Source organism: Herpailurus yagouaroundi, unplaced genomic scaffold (assembly GCF_014898765.1).
Source record: "Herpailurus yagouaroundi ecotype Mexico unplaced genomic scaffold, PumYag 142, whole genome shotgun sequence".
NCBI classification, from domain to species: domain Eukaryota; kingdom Metazoa; phylum Chordata; class Mammalia; order Carnivora; family Felidae; genus Herpailurus; species Herpailurus yagouaroundi.
This window is the reverse complement of record NW_024412397.1, coordinates 17,772,993-17,796,086: the sequence shown is the minus strand read 5'-3', so window position 1 is coordinate 17,796,086 and position 23,094 is coordinate 17,772,993. Positions and strand designations below refer to the sequence as shown.

The following is a 23,094-nucleotide window of genomic DNA, read 5'->3' as shown; positions in this document are numbered from 1 at the left end:
AGCCTTTGTTCTTCCAGATACTAAGGGCAGTCATCAATTTTCTCGGCAGTTCGTCCAACCTTAGTACTTAGACTGTCAAACCTTCGTACTTAGACTGTCATTTTCATGTGGCCGTGCCTAGAGAATGGGAAGCTTTTATTCTCCTCAAGCGAGTGTTATTTCAAGACGCTTTCTGCTGCCTGTGTCAGGCCAGGGCGTGGGCGGATTTATTTTTGCAGTTTTGCACCGGGGAGTCTGCTTCTGATTTGCAGATTGCGTTTATTATAAGGCATATTGTCCATTGATGAATAATGTGTGGGCTACAGAGCAGATCCACAGCCTTTAAAATAGCTCATGTATCCCGCCAGGCTCACCCCCAGAGAGGCAGCCCCTGCAGAAGGTGTTGTCCAGGAGCAGGGGTTTGTCCGTCTGTTTTCCCCAGTTTCTGAAGTCATTGTTTTTGCTCTCTGGTTCAACCGTGTGTTTCCTTGATGGTTTGAGGACTTAGACCGACCCGATCCACGTCCGCGGAGAAGACGTGAGATGGGGAGAGAACTTACAGGCTGCTGCTAAGGAAATAGAGGCCCGTTTGGCTCAGCTCCCGAAAGAGAATGTTTCTTATGCTGGGGGTTGAAACAGAGGGAAATACCAGACACCATGCTTTGTTCTGAAGTCCGCAGCCAATTTATCCTCGTTGCTCTGAATTGACCCACTAAGGCCTGGGCCGGGGGGTTCTGGATTTGGAGGGGCCGATGGAGCCCTCGGAGAGCAGAAAGTGCCATTAGAGCACACTTGGGGATGTTCTCTCAGTCTCATGGCCGTGAAAGGGTCATGTGCAGGGTAGGGCGTGAAGTGGTTCCAGGCCGCCTCCCTTACCCAGTGGAGCCCTGCAATTCCAGTAATCTTTGCTCCCAGAAACCTCACTGCAGATTGCTTTTCCTTTTGAGCAGGTTTCTTGTTTGGCCTAATATGTTGCAATCGGCTCTCGGCGGCCAGGTGGCATCTCTTGGAATGCGGGTGTGTGTTGCCAAGCAAAACAGATGCAGGAAGGTTTACCCGAAGTGGGGGGGGGGGGGCCCCGGCGAAGAGGAGAGGAAGTGGGAGGCAGGTCGTGCAGGCAGGCGTGGGATTAAACCATATTTATCTATAGAAGGGAGGGCATTGCCTTACGAGTCTCCAAAAACCCTCTTAGGTTTTCTCAGGCAAGTATGTCCAAGCCTGTCGAATGGCTGTTTTTCATCTCCCACCCTGCGTTCAGAATGGTATTTAAAAGCAGAAAGAATTATTTACCTCCTGCCCAGGGCTAGCCACTGTTCATCAGGTTTAGTTTAGTTTAATTTACTGCTATTTCTGCGTATTCACAGGTTGGCCCTTGGTGGAATGGAATCTGCCAAGGATAATACAGACTGAATACAAAGAATTTCACTGATGCTCATTATCCGGCTCATTAAAGGATCCTCTGGCCCATCGTGGATCGATTGGAGGGGGAGAGGGTTGTGGAGGACGCTTACCCTGATGATTCTGACGTGCACTCAGGGCGGGAACAGCTAGTGTAAGAGGTTAATGCCAGTAACAAACTAAATCTTGATGTTCCTAGCAAGCCTTGGTGTCAGTGCTGATCTGGTGCATTGATCACATATTCCTCCACCAGCAGCCCACAAAGTAAGTTTCCCTTCAAATGAGGCTGTGCAATACCACCTGTGCATTAAGAACAACAGAATGTTCCAGTTGCATATTTGCAATGGATATGGAAAAAAAAGCTTATCTCCCAAAATAGCGTAGAATGCAAGGGAGAGTTTTTCTCCTTGTTTCCATCTGCAAGAAGTAAGTGAAAGTGGCACTCTAGTTCCAGACTGGCAAGACCGGTCTATCCTGTTAACCTCTTACATGCAAATACCACTTTTCTGCAGGCAGCTGAAGTATCTTCCTTCTGTAAATACTGACTGCGTGCCTTTTGAAAACTCCCCTTGAAAGTGTTGACCAGTTGCCTGGTATTCGTGAATTTCAGAGAAGTGGCAATAGACGGTCTCTACAGTGTTTGAAGCAGAGTATTAAAAAGGCAGTGGACTGAAAGGTTTCATGGGCCAGTGCCTCATATTTTAAACAGGAAAGTGTGGTGTCTTGTCCAAGGGCACACAGGAAGGCGGTAGCATAGCTTGGGTATCAGGTGGCCCAAAGCCCAAACCACGGATCTTCCTGCTCCCCCCACCCCCACCCCCACCCCCACTCCCTGGCACAGGAGAGTATTAACTATAGCTAAATCTTCGCTGTTTGGAGTCTTTTGCAAATGGGCTGCTCAGAGTTCACACCGTTCTAGTGCTCTCTTTCAAGCCTTCTTAAGGAGAACGCTCTGAGCATATCTCGGGAATTTTGGGGGCTCACTGTTACCCTCAGAGCCATGGAGTATTATCTAATCTAGTCTTCCTTGTGTAAATACATATTTTTTAATGTTTATTTATTTTGTTTAATTTTGAGAGAGAAAGCTCCAGCAGGGGGAGGGGCAGAGAGAGAGAGGGACAGAAGATTGGAAGCAAGCTGACGGCAGAGAGCCCGACCCAGGGCTCGAACTCACCAACTGCGAGATCACGACCTGAGCCGAAGTCAGGCGCTCAGCCAACTGAGCCACGCAGGCACCCCAGATATTTTTTAATTATGACATCAGGGTGTAATAAGTTCTCAAGACTTGGTGACTAAAGTTCTCAAGACGCTCCATGATCTACGAGATAAATTTGCTGTTTATGCTCATTTCTCCTCTCTTGCTGATCAGTTACCCCTTCTTAGGGCTGTCACTGCAGTAGCCCTCCTCCCTCTTCTAATTGACTGTGTCCAATCCGCTAAGGACTAGAAGGTATTTGGGTATTCTTGTTAAGGTTGTTTATAAAAGAAGAATAGCTGAGGTTAGGGATTTGAGGTGTTCTTTTTGAATTGAGTGTCTCGATTTGTCTGGTGTCTTTCTCCCCCACATCTCTTTGCCTGTTAACACTCCTCTTTGTCCCCTTGGAGCATGTCTGGAATCAGATAGGTTATTATAAGATTTAAGTTTAAACATTCAATAGGATAATCTGTGCCAGCTGTGTAGCATGGTTCCTGGCACAGATTGGTGCCTAATAAATCTTAGCTGTCTTTATTGTTCCCTCTGAAGGAGGAGATGTAAATTCTCCACAGATGGTAAGGGATTGGATAAGCGGAGAACCTATCCGCTAAATTTATATTGGCAAGCACGTTTTTAGGTTATCTGAGTTTTTTAAATGCTCTCTGGGTTTTGTTCTCCTTTAGGGTTAGTAAATTTTCTACGGTACTGAATATAAGAACTGTGAAAAAAAAATCAATAAAAACCATCCTTAAGGAAGATTTTATGATTCATTAGACTGACAGGTGCCAGCCACTTTTATTTTTACGACTTAAGTTAAAAGGACTTTAAAGGCTTGGGTGGTTTATTCTCTTTTTTGAAGGCCAAACCAAGATCACTTGTTCGTAATGGCTGCCTTTCCCCTGAATGTATTTCTGAAAAAGTTCTGATATTCACTAAGCTGACACAGAATTGTCATGATTTAAGAGTCACCCTTTAGGGCAGCCTGGGTGGTTTAGTTGGTTAAGTGTCCAACCTTTGATTTCATCTCAGGTCAAGATCTCATGGTTCATGAGTTTGAGCCCTACGTGATGAGTGTGGGATTCTCCCTCTCCCTTTCTCTCTGCCCCTCCCCTGCTCGTGCACCCGCTCACTCGCAAAAAATAAATTTTAAAATAAAAAAAGGGTTACCCTTTAGATCTCTATAAATTTTTAAAGCCAAATCATAAATTAAGATGTGCAGGTGATTGTGGATCAAGAACTTCTTCAGTAGTCATGTAATCGCACACACTGGTCTGTGTATTTTGCTTTGGGGGAAGATAAAAATGTAGTTCAGTAGTTTCCCTTATTGATTATCTTTGATCGATAAGAATTACATTAAAATCTTTTTTGCACATTTCCCCCCTCTCTACACTGAATGCGCTGCTCTCTAATCTCTGAATTTCAGGAGTCTATTAATAAAGTGTGTGTAAAGAATTAGTTGCTAATTTTGGATGTGCTTGAAATGAGATTGTCAGCAAATTGCAACTTCAAATGTAGGACTGCAGTTCAAGAATTGGACACCCTCCCCAGTGTGGAAGATAAATCCCAAATTTAGGAAAAATATTAAAGCTTCATTACTCTTGATTTTTCTCCTTCTGATGGACCTTCCTCATATACTTTGAAGATGCTTAAAGTGGTCTGTGAGATTAAAGGTAGCTTTTCGGTCCAGACTTACTTTAGGTCAAGGTATTACAATATTAAATCTGTAAGTTAATTCTTCACTGATTCAATAGGAAGTCTAATATCCAGTCCCCCACCTGAGTCAGTAGGTAATAGCTGTGAAACAGGCTACAGGTCACTGATAATGTGGGCAGAAAATTAATATTATTTAATTCTGCCTCCCCAGTTTAGCGTCCGGGAGGGCGTGTGGTTTGTGTTTTATAAACATTGAAAGGCAGGATAAGTGACCCTTCGGCACTCCTTTTACATTCCAGGGACTATTCTGGAGATGGAAGTATTGAGTAAGGACGACGTGGCCACGGCTCGTAGACTTACGTTGTAGCTATTGTAGTTATTATAAATAGCAAGAAGATACTGATAAGTAAAATAATTACGTATTTTCATAAGCATGCCAAAGGAAGTAAACAGGAAGCTGAGACAGAATAATAGGGAGGCCTGCTTGAAGGAAGGTGCCCGGGACAAACCCATCTTGAGCTGACGGAGGCTGATACCGCCTGAGAAGGAGGCGGGGGGGACCACGTGGGTGGAGTGCAGTTGGGCACAAAGCACAGAGGTCCTGCTGTAGGGGAAGGGCTGGGTGTGTCAGGCACAAAAGGGATCCCAGTGCTGCTGGAGTGTGCAGGGAGTGAAGGGGATAGTGGTCCAAGATGACTTAAAAGAACAGTCTAGATCCCTAGACCATTCACGCCACAGAATGTGTCCACTTGTCTGATTGTTAATAACATGGAGGCACCTTGGTAGATAAAAATAACTTGAATTAACTCTGCTGCTCTGGAACCTAGGGAAATAAAGGAGCTGCTGGGAAAAGTAGAAATCAGGGCACCCGGGTGGCCCAGTCGGTTAAGTGTTTGACCTCAGCTCAGGTCATGATCTCACGGTTCTTGGGTTTGAGCCCCACGTCAGGCTCGGGACTGACAGTGTGGAGCCTGCTTGGGATTTTCTCTCCGTCTCTGTCCTTCCCCCACTCATGCTCGCTCTCTCGCTCTCTCTCTCTCTCGCTCTCCCTCTCTCAAAATAAATAAAAATAAAACTTAGAAAATTTAAAAAAAATTATTCGAATTTCTAGAAGAAAAAAGTCCTGGTCTAATGTCACCTTTGAGATTCACAGAGGGTCTCTTCCTCTTGTCGCTCCTTTACAGATGATGAGAAGCCACTTTCTCGTGTTTCTTTCGAAATTTTATGCCATATATTTTGTCTCTAGTGAGATACCATCGTAGGGACAGTATAGTCAGGAGTGTGTGTGAGACCACCCACATCTTTAGACTCCACCTTCGCTTTTGAGACAGTTGGGAGAGAAGTTTGAGCTGTTTTTGTTGGGTGGTTCATTTTCCGGGCACAACTGATTGTGTCCAGTGTGCAGATGCTGTGTGGTTGACAGTTGGGTGACGCGTTGATACGGCTTTGCCACCACGTACCCTCTGCTCTTGGATACCTTGCAAGGTGCTTTACTCCGGACCAGAATGGTGGGCTGTGTGACCGTCAGCGCAGCGTTTAGGTCCTGCCCTGAGACCATGGTCTTACGAACAGCCAGGGTTGGCTTGTGCCATCCATGGACCCTGCTCAGGGGACACACGGAAGACGGTGCGGCAGAGAGGATGCCACACGTGCCTCTCTGTCCCCCGCGAATGCAGTGACAGTGAGGCTGGGCTGCTTCCGCACTGAAGCCTTTCAAGGACCGACGGCTGCTGCTTCCTGTCTTTGGGAAATGTGTGCTTTGAGGATCCCGCTGCCATGAGAAGCCCGTTAGCCTCATGCAAGTTCCAGCGCTTCCCCCCCCCCCCCCCCCCGCACCAAAATGCCACACGGACAGGGCGAACGGCGTTGGCTGTTCCCACCCCGGTCGCATCTGACCACAGCCCCGGAGAGATCGCGGGCTGCCCGGTCAAGTCTACAGACGTGTGAGAAATAACACATGGCGGTTGTGGTTTTAAGCTCCTGAGTTGCCGGGTGGGTTGTTAGCAGCCGATAACCAAAACGGACAGTGCCTTGAATCGCTAGCCCCCGGGGAATTTAAACTTGGCCCGGGCAGCAGGGCCGCCTCCCGTAGGTGAGCCCGGGAGCGTGGGGTGGCCATGTGGGGTGGCCGAGTCCCCGGGCAGCTGTTTTCCCGGAAGCCGGAGGGGGTGGCCGCGCACAGGAGGAGCAGGCCACATAGCTCAGGGATACACTTGGTGCGGACAGCTGAAACACAACTGCAGGGGCCCGGAGGAGGAGGGGGAGTCGGGGGTTTGCTCTCAGGAGTGCAATTAGTCAGCTTGAAGGGGAGAGCTAGTTCAAGGAAACGCGTCATACTTTCAGAAGTTGCAGCAGGAGGAGTGTTATTAGCCTGGGCCTGCACAGAGACGCAGGCTAAAATCTGTTAAAATCTGGTTTCATAGGTGAGTAGTGAGGGACTTCTTCCAAATAATAAAGAATGGCTTACTGTGGCATCTTCGTTTTCTTCCGTCTCCAATGCCAGGGGATTTCAGCGTTCGGGAAACGTTCATTTACCATGTTCTGTAGGCCTTTGTAGCTAGAACAGTAAATAAAATGTCTTATGTATAGTAGGTCCTCAGTAAATAGGATCACTTCAGTTTGGACAGTGATTTGATTCATGTTACATGTGATTTAACTAAGCTGACTGTGAAGCAAAATCTGTTCTGTTTAAAATCACAACAGTGTCCATGGCAAACCATGTCTCCGTACGTTAATTTGTTTTCTCCATGTTATGTGATTAACCACCTGCACACACACACACACACACACATGCACGCACACACACACTTTTAGACCAGAAAAACATTTTTTTTGACAAGCAAAGGATTTCCTATCTTTTGAGCAATTGGAAACGATCCGCAGCTCAAGTCCTAGATCCTGAGCAGGAAGCTGTGTGTCGTAGGGCAGCTTGATGTTCTGTCTTCATTCTCAGGGAGTCACGGTCTGGCAGCTGAGTCAGGGCCCCGCCCTCAGCCCCCACCACCGCCTGAGTCACCTGCATGCGGTGAGGGCTGCTGCTGATGGCCATCCTGTCCCTGCAGCCTCAACAACCGTGGGACCAGACCCCTTACTTGTGAACTGATCCAGACTTGTGGGTCACAGGTATTTGATTTGGAGAAGGACGGGGTGGAGGAGGGCAGGAAGACTGAGCATCACGCACTTGCAACCCTGGCTGTTCGTTAGACTCACCTGGGGGCAGCTGATGACAGCAGTGACAGAGTCTCAGCTTGTCCGTCCTCTTTCTGGCACTTTCTGGACCAGCACTGGCAGCAACAATTTGTTACTTAAAGTCTTGGGCTTCTTTCCATGCTTCTTATACTAATGTTTTATTAAAGATTCTTTTTCAAGTCATTGGGAACAAAAACTAACACTGGCTTTAGGTCTAGATTTTGTTGGGAGTCTTAAAAATAGCCCACTGAAGTGTAGTATGTAAATAACGCGTGAGATTTAAGGTCCTTTTTCAGCCACTGCCGTGACCCCTGGCCATTACAGTCTTCTGAGTCCACCTCTGGGTGTGTAAAATGATTACACTTGCATTAGAGTCTCTGGGAGGAATAAATGGCATACTTGAAGAGTTATAGGCTTTACTAATGTGGCTGATTACGTGACTGATAATAAAATCCTTACTAGAAGATGTCAAGAGTTCCTTTTTTCCCCCAAAAAATGACCCGAGAAGGATTTTAGGCTGATGCAGCTAAGGCAGGCCACATGTTGTCACGAACAAAGTGGATCTGAACTGCGCACACGTCGCCGGCCCTGGGTATATCATTGTCGGAACGTGTCGGGTGTCTATGGTTAGGAACTTTGATGCAGTCGTGCTAGGGCATTTTCATCCGGTAGACCATGTCCTGCAATTGCTCAAATATTTCTGTGTAGAGGAACTTTGTTTTTTTTTCCCTGGAGAGTATTTATTTCTCAGTGCCAGGGTCCAGGCTGGCTGTGCTACCCAAGGCCTGGCAGACATGCAGCCAGGTCAGAAGGGAGAGAATTCATGACAGGCCTGGGTAAGAACCCTTGTTGAGAAGAAAAGGTACTTGGCTTTGGAAGGCGAAGCATGTTAGCCTTGGCTTCTCTGGGCCGACTCTGTCCTTGGGGGCTTTGATCCGGACACTCTAATCTGGTGGGAAAGGAATGAAAAAAATGCTTTCCAGCTAGAAGCAACAAATAAAATCGAGGATGGTAATTCTGGAAAAATCGCCGAGGTGGCAGCGAAAGGCAAGCTCTAGCCTGAATGTCAGGAGCTCGGTTCCCCGGGGAGGGATGCACGGGGTGTGTGGTTGGAGTGGGTGCTCTGGGGCGGGACTGTGTCCCGTCAGTTAGAGGTGGCTGGTAGCAGTGGAAAGGTCGTCGGCCAGGCAACGTGGTAGATCCTGACTTGTAATGTGACCGTTCATCCCTTTCTAGTAGGTAGTTGCCAGATACTAATGGCTGGGTAGGTCCTCGGTTACATTTGCATCTATGGCCTGCCCTCGAGCGGGTATAAATGAAGTAATTAAGACCTGTGGCTTTCAGACTCTGCTCCCAAGGTTGCTTCTCAGGTTTTGCAAAAATTAACCTGAATTACATTTTTTATCATCTTTAACCTTGAGCGACTATGAAGATGGGTATCCTACGTTAAAATATATAAAATGTATAATGATAAAATATCCTAGGAGTATGTTTTATATCTTGAGATGCTGTATGTGCTGTTTGAAATCCATTGGTATGTATATTCTGCTAGCCTATTTTTAACTACTTCTGGGCCACTGTGATAGTTTAAACTGGTTGGATTAGCTCGGTGGGTTGTGGTCAAAAACTTCCAATTTGTCTAAGCACTCCTGGAGGTCCATGGTCTACTTTGAAAAACCTTAGTCTAAGAAATGTTGCACAGTGCCTCCTAAAAACTGGCAACTTCGGAAATATTTTCTCCCTAGCTTTTACTTTCAGTTGCAGTGTTGTTGGCCTTTTTTTTTTTTTTTTTAAATGACTAAAAAATGTTGAAGTGTGTCTGCAATCCCATGTGGTTCTTTGATAGCATTGAACCTCAGGTAGACCTAAAAAGTTCACAGGCTTTCTCTTCGTTGGAAATCTGTGTATTTCACAACTAACCGCGTATAATGTAGTCAGTTCTGGAGTTTGGGGTCTGACTTCTGACCAAAGCCAATTGAAGATGAGACACTTGGGACATACCATGGGGCGTCTGGGTGGTTCAGTCCGTTACGCGTCCAACTTCGGCTCAGGTCACGATCTCACAGTTTATGAGTTCGAGCTCCGTGCCAGGCTCTGTGCTGACAGCTCAGAGCCTGGAGCCTGCTTTGGATTCTGTGTCTCTCTGCCCGGCCACCACTTACTTGTCTGCACTCACTCGCTCTCTCAAACATAAATAAATAAACATTAAAAATAAAAAAAAATAAAAAAAGGAACTTTGGATGCATCTTAACTCTTTTTCTACATCAAGTGTCAAGGCCTTGCTCATTCTGCTTCTCCCGTCTTGGGCCCCCCCCCCCACTCCCCACCACTGCTGTGGCCAGGTTCCTATCTGGGACAGTAGTTTCCTAACTGGTGAGACTCCTGATCACCTCTAGACTGACTCCTCTCATCCATCTTGCACACTGTAGCCCAGGAGTGTGGTCTTCTGAACTGTAAACATCGGCTCACGTTTTGCTGCAACCCCAGAGTGGCGGTCTCTTATCACTGCAATAAATCTGTTTGCATTTCCCACCTTGTGGGGCATTTCCCACCTTGTGGGGCTCGGCTCCCCTGTCCCCACAGACATCCTCTGGTAGAGCATACTTCTGTCCACCCATATTCCCCCCGGCCTCTCTGCTCAGGATGCCCTCCCTCCCCTTTTGCTCAGTCCCCCACTAACGGGACCCTTGTCCCTTCAGTGTGCCCCACTCCTCCCTCCACCCACCCCACTGATGTTTGCAAATCTGTCTTCTCTCAAACGAAGTTGAAAATTTTTCAACGTGAAGTTGGAGGTTTTCGGAATGAACTGGTCACACAGTGACTCTATATTTGGCTTCTTTCACTCTAAGAAATGTTTGTTAATTTGTAGTTAAGGTGAGGGAGTCCAAGGGGATGCCCGCCCCGGCTGAGAGCTTACAGTCTAAGGGGAGAGGCGGGCAGGACAGCGTGTGCTCATCAAAGTAGTGAACGTTCCAAGCCGGAGGAAGATGGGGCTAAAAGCTGTGGATTCTCACAACCGAGGAAAAGCCGACAGGCTGCGGAGGAAGAGAGGTGTGAATGGATCTGGAAGAGCGCACGGGACTTAAGATGCACAGAGAGGGCGTTCTAGCAAGAGGCGTGGAGACAAAATTGCAGGTGAGTAGGCCAGTGTTGGAAATGAGGCGCTGGGTGACAGGAGGAAAGACTGGAGAAGGAGGTAGAAGCAGGGATGTGTAGAGAGGCTGTTGCCTAGGATGTCGGGATTTTTGGTCGGGGCGAGGGCCTGGGAGGACATCTGTGCCATTTGAGGGCGAAGTTTTGGCACCGTTGACCAGGATACTGGACATAGTTGACTGCTTGATTTGACGAGAATTTGCTTTATGTTCTAAATCGGGAGTCGGCCAACTTTTTCTGTAAAGTTGTAGATCGTAAACTTTAAAGTTGCCAGATAGTAAATAGGTCAGGCCTCTACTGAGAGTCTGTTTAGAACAGACCACATTATACACTGTTGATTGTGAAATACACAGATTTTGTTGGAGAGGAAGCCTCTCGGAATTTCTTGGTCTCTGCTCGAAGCGAGGCCAAGTATTGTTCTCAGGATTCCGCCCCCTTCATCACGAAACGTGTTCTGCGAAGAGGACTCTCGTTCCAGCTTTGAATCTACACTGTATAGGAGGTGCTGTGGGCATCGCCTTTTAAGTTAGAAAAGGCCTCCTCCACGTGGCCTTTGTAGTGTGCCTCTGTTGACGATGTGGTTTCCCACTTGTTCTCGTGTGTAGCCGAGAGAGAACTGATGGGGTGGGCCTGGCCTGCAGGGCCATGAGCAGGGTACCATGTAGAGAAAAGAGAAGGTATGAGCGGGACTCCAGGGTTCTTGGGTTTTGTTTTCTTTTCTTTCATGTGTACACAATTTAAAAAAATGTTTAATGTTTATTACTTATTTTTGAGAGAGAGTGCAAGCTGGGGAGGGCAGAGAGAGAGGGAGACACAGAATCCAAAGCAGGCGCCAGGCTCTGAGCTGTCAACACAGAGCCTGACAACGGGGCTCAAACTCTCACGAACTGTGAGATCATGACCTGAGTCGAAGTTGGATACTTAACCAACGGGGCCCCCCAGGCGCCCCCCAGGCTTCTTGGTTTGATTTGAATAAACAAAGAAAAGCTGGTGGGCACTCCAGAAGCAGGTTGGGTGGGAGGAGTTAGGCATAAATAGAGGTCTGTGGGGGGTGGTAAGTTGTATAGACTTAACCACTTGGACAGGCTGACTCATGGAGCCTTTCCAGAAAGCTGCTGATGTGTTGTCAGTAGGAAGTTACAGCGGCAGAGGTGGAGGCAGGGGGCAGAGGGAATTGGAAATGAGGAATGAATCTGAGACATAGTCCTTAAGTTATATGAAGTACGTCTTTTCTCTGTATCCGACCGAAATTGATACGTGTTCGTTGTAGAAGAATTCAGAAGTAGGAAAACCAGAATCGCTTGTATCACCCAGAGCCAGTCAGTATTCCTTCTCTGCTACCTACTTGAGAGGCATTTAAAAGATGGAATTTAGGGGCGCCTGGGTGGCTCAGTCGGTTGAGTATCTGATTCTTGATTTCAGCTCGGGTCATTATCCTAGGCCTGTGGGATCGAGCCCTGCTTCAGACTCCTTGCTCAATGTGGAGTCTGCTTGAGATTCACTCTCTCTGTCTCCCTCTGTCTCTAAAAATAATAAAAAATAGACAATGGAACTTAGTGAAAGATTAATAAAAAATGAGTTACGTCATAATTAACCATTTCCACTTCTGTGATGCTTTCTAAACTCTGCTGCAGCTTCAATTCTTTTTTTTTTTTCTTCTTTTCTTTTTCTTTTTTTTAATCTGCAAGGAATCAGTAGCCCTGAGGAAATGGGTAGGCTTCCAGGGAAATACATTTGTTAGTGTTACCGTGGAGTGCAGAATGTGAAACCCTATGGAAGTGGCTTTTGTTTCCTCTTGTGACTCTGCCTACTTTTCATTATGCTTTTGTCCTAACTTTGACCTCATGGTTCCCTTCTTCAAACATTTCTTTTAATCATTAGGCATTAGGCAATCCTTTCTTCTCCTAGGCCTCCATGCCTGCATACAGTGCTAAGATGAGCGGTGTTTCCTGCACAAGTCAACAAAAATTTTCCCTAACCTTCGGAAAATTGTGTTGGAGAATAAAACGCACCACCCCACCCCACCCCTTTGTGACACTACAGTGACCCATTAGAGCAATTTTTAAATTGCTTAAGAAACATAATTTTTAGTTAAAAGGTAAAGTTGATTTTACAATTCCAACAAAATGTCAGAATGAGTAGTATGTAGTTTCTGCTTGTTTATTTTTCCATCTGTTCATGGCATTTCTGGCAATAAGGAATGTCTTCTAGTCTGGTTAAAATTCTGTCCTGTAGCTGGTTAAATCCGGTTCTGCCACCACAGAGTAGAGGCAGGAGTTTTTTCTAAAAAGAATTGACTACTTCTCATGATCTTAAGGGAACCGTTTATTCATCTGTTTGATTTTAAATGCCGCTGAAATTTATACTCCAAGAAATGTAAATGAATGTAATGAATCGCCAAAAAAAAGATCCACAAAATACTCTTTGCAGTGACTGAAATTAAATCCAAAGTAAGTCTGTACATTTTGGATACGATCAATTGATTTAAATAAAAAATTGACACCCACCGAATGGCTAAACGAGTGAATGAACGAATTTTGCTTTGTGTGACTTATCCCTCTGAGCTGACCCGACTGGGTCCTGATGGTGTTCAACTCTCTCGCGGGTTTTGATCCCCGGTTGAGTGTGAATGCTCTCAGGGCCTGGGGCAGAGTGGCTCAGACTGACGTGACATTCTGCCATTGGGCCTGTCACTTTATATGAACGCATGTGACGGACTTCCCTTTCCTGATGACGTAACAGAGAGAAACCCGAGGGAACAGAGCAAGAATTCAACATAGGGAATTCTCATCTGCGTCGCGCTGGGTTGTGCTTCAGAAACAGACAAAATCTCAGTGCATTAGACCACAGAGATTTAGTCCCTTGCTTCGTGACCCACGTCCAGCAATCGTTAGCTGGGGAACAGTGCTCTTTGTGGTCACCGAGTCCCCACGGTGATGACGTTTGCTTCCACCATCACTGCCGTAGGGGAAAGGAACGTCACACGTTGCACGTTGTTCATGAAGGCTTCTGCCCAACTTCCCATTGGAGAAATGAATGTCGGCCATTGCTTAGAAGGAGAAGAAGTGGGATATTTGAGAACAGCCTTTGTGACCATAGCACACCCCATTCATGCATCCACCTTAATGATCATGAGACTTGGGAGCAATAAAAAAAAAAAAAAAATCCCTCCTCTTAAAGAACCCCTCGGGGGGGGCCCCCCCCCCCCCCAGCCCCCTGCTGATACTACAAACCGTCCACTGGATCCATAAAAAATCCCTTTTGAGAAAGTAGCTTACCTGGCCAATTGTTAGGGGTGGAAGAGCGGTCGAAGTCCTAACCCCAACAGCATAAAAATATGACCTCATCTGGAAATAGGGCCTTTTTGCAGGCTAAGACGAGGCCATTCAAGTGGGCCCCGAATCAATATGCTTGGTGTCTTTATAAAAAAGGGAAATTGGGACACAAGTAGGGAGAATGTCACGTCAAGGAAGGCAGAGGGCAGGGTGACGAAACAGAAGCTAAGGAACGCCAAAAACAGACTGGCGGCAAACCTCCGGGAGCCGGGGGGCACCGTGGAACCGATGCTCCTTCACGTCTGTCCGCAGGACCAGCCCTGCTGACACGTGGAGGTCAGACTTCCAGCCTCTGTAACTGTGAGACCAGAAGTTTCTGTTGTCGAAGCTTCGCAAGCTGTGATACTTCAACCTTAACGAACTCATCCATGCGTCAGCATACTTTTTAGCATTTTTCCCGGTCCTGGCAAGCACCGCTACTGGGGAAATCAAACCAAGGGCCCCGTCGGGGGAATTTGGGTCCTAGCCAAGATGAAGTCTAACGCTGCTTGCAGAGAAATTCTGTTGGAGTAATCTCCTCGGTTCCCCTCCCCCCACTGCCCCCCACCTCATCTGGAAGTAGCTTTCAGCAAATGTTTCTCATGTCCCAGCCCTGGATATGAAGGGTAAAACATGTTAGTGTAAACTTAGCATTAGCAAGAAGATGAATTCAGGGACTGGAGGAAAAATCTGAATGATCTGTCTGTAGTATATACTGCTGCAGGTGGTTATCCAGGAGAAAATGTTTTGGTGGGGTAAAAAGCCTTGGGGACCGGAGCTGGTTTTACCAGTGATGGGGGAGGAAGAACTGGACGTGGGTGAAAGTGCTGGCAGCTTCCATCAGTGCTTGCCCCTTGTGGCAACATCTGGTCTTCGGGGCAGGCTGATTTTGCCTCAGCCGTTATTCTCAGGAAAGATGTTTTGCCAAGCACTTAATTTCCTTACTCTGAAAAACTTTTGTGTAATTGATGCTTACAAGTTAAACCATGTGGCTAACCTGTATGTCTGGATATCTTGTTAAGTATACACCTGCTTTTTCACTATTGCCGTAGAGAAGGACGCTCTGGACGCCTGCAGGCCTCCCGTCGGCGGAGCTGCAGGTTACACGCAACCAGATGGGGAGCTGGTGCCTGCCGCATGACTGGGTACCAGGCTGTTCACTTCTAGGTGCTGGTGACCTCTCGTGCTCTTGCATGTGTGTGTTCTCGTGGGGCATTCTTGTGCTTGCTTTCCTCTCTCTGCACACAGCACATCTGCACCCAGTCTGTCCCTGGAATGCATGCTAACGTCTTTCAGGGTCAGGATCCACGGGATATTAAAAATTCTGAGTAGATGCTTTAAGCAAAGGATTGCTTAATTGGACAGCGCCAGAGAAGGAGGTGCGAAGTGCTTACCAAGCTGTCCCGTTTTCCCCAGATGAAGTTCTCCCCTTCCTCTTGCCTGTGAACACCAGACTTGTGTGTCTTCCTATCATATGCTTCTGGTGCTGGGGCCTCCTGGCTGGTGGTAAAGTGGTTTGTGTCTCCAGTAAATGGATCACGCTGGCGATCACTGGGAAGTCAACTCAGCAGTGAAATGCTGTACCCAGGAGTGTTTTGAAGAACACAAACTCCACGTGAACCTGTGTTCTTGATGCCCTTTTGTCCACAGATTGGGTGTGCTGTGAAATTGAACATCTCAAAATGGTAGAATTCTTACTCGAGTCCAGATGCATTCTGATGGTCTGGTAAAACTTGGTATTTATTTATTTTACTGGGTCTTTTTTTTTTTTTAAGACACTTCATATCTAATTATTTTTGTAGAACCATCATAATAAGTACATTTTAAAGTTAGTAAACACTTGGGGCGCCTGGGTGGCTCAGTCAGTTAAGTGTTTATGACTTCAGCTCAGGTCATGATCTCACGGTCTTGAGATCGAGCCCCGCATCGGGCTCTGTGCTGACAGCTCAGAGCCTGGAGCCTGCTTCGGATTCTGTCTCCCTCTCTCGCTGCTCCTCCCCGACTCATACTCTGTCTGTGTCTCTCAAAAATGAGTAAAGGTCAAAAACAAAAAATTTAAGTTTGTAAACACTGTTCTATTGGTTAATTCTTTAACTGTTTTAGAGTTAATGAGTTAAAAGTCAGTAAATTCTGATCTATTTTGTGGATACATGAGCTATCCTGACATTATACGCCACCCAAACTGTTGAAATGCTGTATTTGTTCTAATTAGCTTAATACTTGAGACTTTCTTAATGGCCACCGACGACGTAGAAATATACAGCAAGAGTACTTGTTGAAGATTTTCTTCTCCAGGGGTCAAATACGTGCTACACATTGGTTCATCTTGTGCTGAAAGAGTGGTAATAACAGCAGTTGAACTCATTGGAGGGGAGAGCATTATAGGCAAACATAATTATCCTCCTTTTCACAACTTAATGGGAAAGCATCTCTTGGTTGTAATGTTGCAGAGACTGACTTCCAAGTTTCCGAGATTTAGCAGGCTAAATGATGACCGAAAGAATTCAGTGGGCCACTTCTTTTTACTTTGGGATCTTTTATAGTCTCTCTTGATGGCAAAAAGGAGAATTGATCTGCACATTGGTCTGTGGCTAGGTGGTTTTCAACACGAAAACTTGGCAAGCGCTCTGATGGGCTCTTCCTCATTCTACCGACTCAATCAGGGCATTGTAACATAGTCACTTAGGGCAGGGAAAGTGACAAGGACAATTTAATTCAGGGATTGTAAAATCTCTTTTTAAAAAAAGCTTTTTTTAATGTTTGTTTATTTTTGAGAAGGAGAGCAAGGGGGCGGGGGCAGAGAGAGGGAGACACAGAATCCGAAGCAGGCTCCAGGCTCCGAGCTGTGGGCACGGGGCCTGACATGGGGCTGGAACCCATGAGCAGTGAGATCATGACCTGAGCCAAAGTCGGACACTTAACCAACTGAGCCACCTAGGCAACCCTGGAAAATCTCTTTGCTTTGAGAAATAACGGACTTGCTATCCTTTTGTTGTTGGTGGTTTGTTTTTTTAAATCTATTTTGAGAGAGAGGCAGAGAGAGAATCCCAAGCAGGCTCCTCACTGTCAGCACAGAGCCCAACATGTGGGGCTTGAACTCGAGAACCTTGAGATCATGACCTGAGCTGAAATCAAGAGTCGGACACAACTGACTGAGCCACCCAGGTGCCCCCGGACTTGGTATCCTTACACTGGTAACAGATTTCCTCGGGGTATCGTAATGCTGTTTGGAAGTAGATCTCAAGTGTCTTCACGTATTTCTTTTTGTACAACATCAGGACTGCCATTGGGCACGAAATCATCCCCCTTTGTTGAGGGGGAACGTGTACTTCTGCTCCCTCGTGTCCTTTTCCACGGAGAGGATTATTATGTATCAAGGGTTATGGAATCTTTTTCTCTCCTTTCGCCAGATACCCCTTGGCTTTATCGTGGCCTTGGGTTCCTATTTTTAATTTGTTCCATTATATAACCAACAAGTAGAGCCATACCCAAGTAGCACTGTACGTACCCACAGGTGGAGAGTTTTACTGCAGCCGTAATGAGCAGGTCCTCATGGCGTTCTTACTTTCTATTAATATTCTGCAGCGTTATTATTTAGTTGAAGGAATGGACCCTGTGCTCAGGAAATGGATGTGCTATCTGAAAAGATAAGGCTTGCATACCAAACCTGACAAAATCTGTATTCGTTTTTGGAATTCTACCAAAATTAAAGTCTGTAGGTATGTGTGTGCCTGTGTTGGAAAACAGTGTGTTAAGACCTATCCTGTAAACGTTTTGCCTTAATGATGAGAGTAAATACTGCCCTTGTATCCAATCCCAACCCTCTTGTTTACTTCAAATAAATAAGGAAAAAATATAAAATCCCAGCTCATATTACAGTAAATTACCAGAGCTTTATACAGTTTTCCTGATAGCTGTAAGGTTTGAGGTGTGTGTGTGTGTGTGTGTGTGTGTGTGTGTGTGTTTAAGTTTATTTGGAGAGAGCGCGCACACAAGCAGGGTTTGACGGGGAGAGAGAATCCCCCTCACAAACTGTGAGGTCATGAGCTAAGCCCAAAGTCAAGAGTCAGACACAACCAACTGAGCCACCCAGGAACCCCTTGATACTTTGAGTTTATACTGATTTCGTGTTTTCCTTTTCCAGTAAGCCTATGAACGTGACTTCACAATCTGATAGTAATAGCGTTTCTTTGTAATGTTTGGTCATAGGCAGAAGTATTTTCAATATTTTCAATTTAAGAGAAGTCATAAGATGGCATGGTCATTTTGGTGAACTCCAGTTAACTTTCTTCTGGTTGGAGCCATTGACACATTTCCATTTTCATTATTACCCACATCACGAAGGAAGGAAGTCTGTAAATGGAAAGAGTGTTGATGAAGATGCCCAGTAACTTTCTGGGTTCCATGCTGGTTCTTTCTGGTCTTTTCTTCGCCTCGTTTTTACCCATGGATCCAGCATCATGTCTCTTGGTACCTGCTGCCGTGTATTGAAGATAACAGGCAGTAAATACTTGCTGACTGACTGAATGAACAAAATCCGCCTGAGACTCTTAACAGGAAAAGGCAGCCCTTACTCCTATGTCTGTTTCAGGAAAATGGCCTTTTAGATCATCAAGTTTTTCCCTGAATGCCTCAACTTTGCCACATTCTAGGAGTTACTAGAAGTTGTTACTTTTGTTGTCAGAAGGGTTGGGGGTGGGAGGACCTCCTTAGATAAATGATGTTCACTGTTCTAAATTGTCTGTTAGGATTGTTGGAAAATACACAAAAATCCACCAGGCAAATTGACATCTTTTGCCTTGTCAATTTCCCTAACATTGGGTTACTTCCCATGCCCTCAGTCTTCTCCTGAGGCCAGGCTCTGATACTGCTCAATTAAGGTAGAAAGAAATCAATCCTGGAGGTGACCTATGAAATCCATACAATAAATAGTCAACTCTCATTCAGTCATGCTGGAAGTTTCTAACATCCGTCTAGGAGAAATTTTAGATTAGTCCGGTTAGTAAAATGGACTTTCCCACTCTAAAACACGGATCTTAAAACCTGTCCTCTTGTTTTCATATGATTTTTTTTTTCCCCCAAAATCAAGCCCTTTTCATTAAGCTCTTTTATGAAAACAGAATGTGGAAATGAACGTAAGTTATTAGGTGAGCTGAATTTCTCACGGCCTGCTTCCTCATTCTTTTCAGCACTTGACCCTATACATCTCATCCAAACAGCCTATTTAATGAGCTGTTACCTTGATGACACAGTAAATAGAACACTTATTAAGTGCAGTCTCCTCACTTGCGATAAAAACGAACTTCTCAGTAGCTGCACACCCTTTCCAGACCTTCATGTTCTTCAGTACTGATGTGCCTTTCAGAAATACCGGAGCGCTTTGCCTGTGGGCACGCTCTCTGACCCACGTGGCGTCCATGTGTTTAAGTCGAGGGTGGGAAAGAATACACGTCTTGATCACGGAAACCTTTATATAGTCAACTCTAAATTATTTTTGCTGATCGAAGTATATAAGGTGAGCTCTCGAAACATTTGCTGCATGTGTCCCTGCAGAAGTGCTAGGTTCTTTAGAATGTGGGAGACACCTCTCTAGGCAGACTTTGGGGGAACTATCAGCACCCCAGCAGACATTTGCTTGCCATCTGTGAAACTGTGCTGTCCGTCTCTGGAAAAGGAGTTTGATGTGAAGTAGTTCTTAAATAGTTTATGTAAACTACCATGTTATTTTTATTTTCTTTTTACCTGTTTGCATTTAATTTAGTCACAGACTTGTGTCTGGGGGGGGGGTGTCTTAAAGATAACAAAGGCCTTCTATGAAAATAATAAATTATCTTTATAGAGTTTATATAGAGAGATAAGAGACAGAGGGAGACACAGAATCCGAAGCAGGCTCCAGGCTCTGAGCTGTCAGCACAGAGCCCGAAGCAGGGCTCAAGCCCCCGGGCCGTGAGATCATGACCTGAGCCGAAGTCGGATGCCCAACTGACTGAGCCACCCAGGCGCCCCCATAGTTTATATTCTTTATCCTGTTGATAGCGTGGCGTCTAGCAGCAGAAAACAAAGTGTTCCCGCACGCGGAGGAGGGAAATCCAAAAACACTCAGGGTTTCACAAAGTTAACAATAGTCCCAGCAGCTCTGGGGTATCGAATTGGTGGCTGATCTACAGCACGCAGTAGTGCTAATCGAGATGGGTCCCTTTGAATAAGCGTTCGAATGCTAGCATCGCTGAGGTCCGTGTGACCCGTTGGGGCTGCGGTGATGAAGACGCGAGCTCTTCCTCGTGTGCATTTACCTGCATTGGGGGATTCTCATGTATGGGGACCAGTGGAGATTTTCCCAGAAGGCCAGGGATACATGGCTCGTTTCATCGTCCTTTGACTGTAATTATATTACCTTTTTACTGGCACGGACTTGGACACACAAGGAATTTGGCTGAAGCTTAATTGGAGAGCTAGGAGAGCTATTCTAAAACGCTTCTTTAACTTTTTTACTGGACCCTTACAGTTTGACATTGTTCAGGTTTAACTTTGTTCTCATTTAAACTTGCGCAAATGCTGAGGAGCTTAATAAAGGTCTATATGATCAGAAAGGCAGCTCTTAACCCAGCATGAAATTCCATTCTCCTTTATTTCTGTTTGCCCACTGCCAAAGAATTCAGACAACTGCATGCTTGACTTACAGATAAATAGAGGACAAAGCTTTGGTCAGTGATTGTGTTTAAAAGATGGGGCTGAGGGGCGCCTGGGTGGCTCCGTCGGTTGAGCGTCCGACTTTGGCTCAGGTCACGATCTCGCGGTTCATGAGTTCGAGCCCCGGGTCGGGCTCTGTGCTGACAGCTCGGAGCCTGGAGCCTGCTTCGGTTTCTGTGGCTCCCTCTCTGTCTCTGCTCCTCCCCCACTTGTTCTCTGTCTCTTTCTCTGTCTCAAAAATAGTAAACATCATGTAAAATGAGTTGGCAAGAGGTGAGGAAGCAGAATATACCATTGCTTTTCCAGTATGTGCTTCCTGATCGTGGGGTCCACAGAGTGGAATTGTGGTAGGCATCCCTGGAGGATGGCATCGGACTGTGGGTGACATTTGTCCTCCTGATCAGGGGTTCCTCTCTGTACTACAGGACATTTCTGAACAAATTAATTAGGTTCTGAGTTTATATAACAGAATCGAAACCCCAGCTCACACTGCTTTTCATGTTCCCAGGCTGCCCACAAATCTTCGATTTTATAAATATTTTTGAAACTGAAGTCTAAATGAGTTTTGTAGTGAGTATTTCCACTTCCTTCCTTATGCATCATGCGTTTTTGTCAAATAGAAAACCTCAGACTTGGTAGACAGTTGAGGCCGTGTGCTGGGGTTTTAATTCTGGTGAATATCCTTTTATAAGTTTTGTGTGTGTGTGTGTGTGTGTGTGTGTGTGCGCGCGCGCGCGCGCACATGCCTGTATTTTGCTGGGAAGAACAATGAGTGAGCCAAGGATAGAGCTCTTTTGCTCTTTCTAACAAAGATGGTGGGAAGAATTCTCTTTGAACCATTAAAAAAAAGAAAAACAAAAAAACAGACCAAGGCAATAATGATAATCAGGTGTCCTGTTCACACTCTGGGTTCCTTTACAGCTGAACGTGATCTTGACTATTAAAAGGAAATAAGCTTTTAAAATCGAATTACGGTAGAACTTTGCCAGTTCATGCCTGACGAATTTGCCCACCCAGTAAGTGGTTCTTCCTGAGATCTTGCTGTTCTCCTACTGACTTGGAGAAAAATGTAACAGTAGACTGGGGGAAAGCTCTACATTCGTTCTTTCAAGGTTTATTTTGAAAAATACAGTGCTGTATCTTAAGATATCATGAACAAAAGAGAACACAAATCTATCTGGCAAACCACGAAGAGAAAGAAAGCATCTGCTGAAAGGCTGGGTTCTATTTTCTTCCTTTGTTTTTTTGTTTTTTTTTTTTTTTAACTGTAGGATGTTTGAAAGAAAACCGCCCATAAATTTTCATGTCGTAAAATAAAATTATAAAAGCAATCAACTGTAGAGATAAGTGTCCGACAGCTTACGTAAGGCTGTGAGGTGGACTTTAGCAGGATTTAGTAATAATTTCATGACAGAACTTTGTTCCATCCTGAAAGAAAGCGATTTTTAACCGTGTTCTGTCCTTCAGCGTGTTGTCTACAGAGACCGCGGTCCGCCCTTTGCAGCGTGAAAGAAATTTGGATTCAGTGTTGGCTTTAGTTCTAAACCTCGCTGGTGGATGCTAACCAAATAGGTATCAGCAGCACCATTGTAGGGGTTTTACATTTTATTTTATTTTAAAGTACCAGGAAGTTCTAGGAAAAGTGTTTTAAACTTCAGACATTCCTTGTATAACTTTTTCCATGGTCTAAATATTCCTATCTTGCTACCAAAACCCCGAAAGGCTCAGATAACTCATGGTTTGTCCCTTCTCCAATTAGAAGAGAGAAGTATCAGATAAACAAAGTCTGCCAGTGTTGCCATGTGCTCAATATAGATTCCGCTTGATTCCTTACACCACATATCCAGGGGTGTAAAAATAAGTGTACAGACAAAAGAAAAGGCTCATAATTAGGCACCGTATCTTGGGTCCGAGTGTAGGTATAATGTAAAGTGTTTGCTATTTTATTCTGAGGATTGACACCTTTCTTCTGCAGCCCTACTAAGTTCATTTGCACGTGCATTTATCTAGATGAGCTGTGAGAATGAACGAGCTGCCTCACTTGTGAACGGTTCCCCGAGTAAATTTGACAGCCAATTGCACGTATTTACAAAGGATCGCTTTGTGTATAAAGTAGCTCACAGTCCAGGTTTTTCTCTGATAACCCTCATCCTCAGGTGCATCTCCAAAGGTGCTGAGTGAGAGGGGCAGTGGGAAATGAATAGTTTTCTCTGAGGAAATCGCTGGTAACCCTGGGTGCTCCTGGATTACAGCCTTGGGGTGCGTGGCTAATACCAGTGTCACGTCTGGATAGGAAGAAAGGTGGAGAACCAATGAGCCCAAAGCATTCCATTTGTTGAATTCTTCGTATTTTGATTACTAGAATCTTTTTTTTTTTTTTAATGTTTGTTTCTTTTTGAGAGAGAGAGAGAGACAGAGCATGAGCAGGGGAGGGGCAGAGAGAGATAGGGAGACACAGAATCCAAAGCGGGCTCAACACGGGGCTCGAACCCACGCACCGTGAGATCATGACCTGAACCGAAG

At 45.6% G+C, this 23,094-nt stretch overlaps 1 protein-coding gene and 1 long non-coding RNA gene across 16 annotated transcripts in view; both read left to right on the top strand.

Annotated features, from left to right (window-relative positions):
- Nucleotides 1-23,094, top strand: part of NEDD4L (NEDD4 like E3 ubiquitin protein ligase) — a 344,201-nt gene that overhangs the window by 210,334 nt on the left and 110,773 nt on the right. The gene's annotated exons all lie outside the window — the stretch shown is intronic.
- Nucleotides 17,616-19,835, top strand: LOC121032883 (uncharacterized). Its single transcript, XR_005791573.1, has 3 exons — nucleotides 17,616-17,627; nucleotides 17,934-17,939; nucleotides 18,630-19,835. It is a non-coding gene; the product is annotated as an uncharacterized LOC121032883 (long non-coding RNA).